The following is a 2,051-nucleotide window of genomic DNA, read 5'->3' on the forward strand; positions in this document are numbered from 1 at the left end:
TAACAAAATAAATTATTACAAATTTTCATTAAAAAAAAGTTCAGCCCGCGGTTTTCCGCGGGTTAATACCTAGTAAGTAATTAATGATAAACTGTAAACTTCAAAAAAAATAACAGAATCACATTGTGAAAATTATAAATCACAAAAATGATACATTTAAAATCACTGATTAATTTTTCATTATGTGTAAAAATCCTATAAAATGGACTAATAAAGAACAGATGGAGTAAATTCTAAAGTTTGATTTGATTTTATGATAATATAGCAAACTTTTGTTGATTGGGTCATTTTAGCCAGCTGTTAAATTTCCTTTATAAGATGGTGATGGAGTAAACTTAAGATTATATCTAATCGGAATGTTATGACTAACGACTAAAGTTAATGTAGCCCAGTAGCGGAATCGTTATCAATACCTATATATACATAAACTCCGGAGATCCACTAGTACAAACGATAGCAAAATCTTAAACAACCAGCGATTTCACATCAGAGGTAGTTTTAATACCAATTCACATATATGAACTAGGTCGTCTTGATATAAACGTAGAGTTTTGGTTTCTTTTTTTACAATAATAAAAATAACAGATACCCTTTTTAGTTTTTATACACGCAAACAAAAGAAAAAGAAACAGGATGTGATGATCTATATATGGCGTGGCACATCGTCATGGACGATGGTCCATATATAGATTAGCAAAGAAGTAAAGCCAACTTCAAGAAAGAAAGAGACTTGTGTATAGAAGAAGTGAAGTCTTTATACTTTTTATAATCTCATCTTAACCAAATCTGACTTTCCCTACAAAAGATCTTTCGGAAATATACAAACCCCTTTCTCCATTCTCTCGCCACCGTCAAAGACAAAGACGATAAATAAGCTCTACGCATGCATCTAGCTACCAGAAAATCAATACTAGTATATGTTATTGTTTTTCTTTTCTTTTCTTTTCTTTTGGTTATTTGATCTGTTTTTTTTTTGTTTTTTTACGTTATCATCAAAGGAAACACATCAGATGCACCAAGAACAAAACCAAAATTAAATGACGCAGTACTGATACGGCAGATATTTTATTTTTGTATCTTTTATTCAAAATTAAACCAAAAAACGCTGCTCTCCACATTACCTTTTATTCTATCTTTCTATTTTTACTAACCAACCAACCAATCTTCTTGTGTTTTTGATACTGTAAATATTCTTTTTACTGGTTCTAATTATAACGACTACAATCCTGCCTAATCAATTAATAAGGAAATGTTTTTCCTTTAATCAATTAATCAATTAATCAATTAAAGTTGACATATTTTTTTGGAGGAAAAAAGTTTTTTTTTTCATTGCTTGGGGTTAGATCGTAGTTAAAATGTGGGTCGTCTTTTTCTCTCTTTTTTTCCCATTTAATTGGAATGTAAAATTAAAAAGCCTTAGAAAAATGTAAGAAAATATCAAATATCTGGTCTCTAACAAATAGTACTACGTAATAATTGCCAAGAAGGGTTGAAATAAAATTATTTACTTTACCATGTAATAGTTGATGTAACTTTCATTTTTTTGGGACAAAAAGAGCTGCATGGAAGGCAATATCCTCAGCAGACTAATAATATAAGGCTCTGCTCCATAGACCTGAAAGCTTTTTTTTCATCACACAAAAAGAAAATATAGTTAGCTTTTTGAACAAGGAAACAAATCAAAATAGACAATTAGGTGAACCCTTACTAGGATGTCCAATCCTCAGTCCACATTTTCAGTTTATTGGGTGAGTTTGGTCCCTGAAACGTCTCGCCGCATGTCATTCCGTTGCATGTATTGATCTACGAATTAAAAACATCGATCTTTAACTTTAAGAAATAAGAAACAGTGACCTTAGATAAGTAACCGGTATGGTACGAATTCCACGGGATCAGGAGCGTCGCGTCGGGCTGCTTGCACATGATCCATGGCACTCCGGTCTAAAGCCCGACGGCCATTTGTCCTGCTCACGTGACGTACGATGCTCCTTCTCACGGAAAGCCGCCTCCACGTTTCCATACTCGTTCTCGATCTATACGATTAAAAGTTT

General features: G+C 32.6%; 1 long non-coding RNA gene across 1 annotated transcript; it reads right to left on the reverse strand.

Annotated features, from left to right (window-relative positions):
* Window positions 1–1,409: 1,409 nt before the first annotated feature.
* On the reverse strand, window positions 1,410–2,051 carry LOC104734265 (uncharacterized). The gene is made up of 3 exons (XR_759160.2): window positions 1,855–2,051; window positions 1,709–1,761; window positions 1,410–1,622 (listed from the first exon to the last, which is right to left on the reverse strand). It is a non-coding gene; the product is annotated as an uncharacterized LOC104734265 (long non-coding RNA).

Source organism: Camelina sativa, chromosome 2 (assembly GCF_030686135.1).
Source record: "Camelina sativa cultivar CO46 ecotype springtype chromosome 2, ASM3068613v1".
In the NCBI taxonomy this organism is placed as follows: Eukaryota; Viridiplantae; Streptophyta; class Magnoliopsida; order Brassicales; family Brassicaceae; genus Camelina; species Camelina sativa.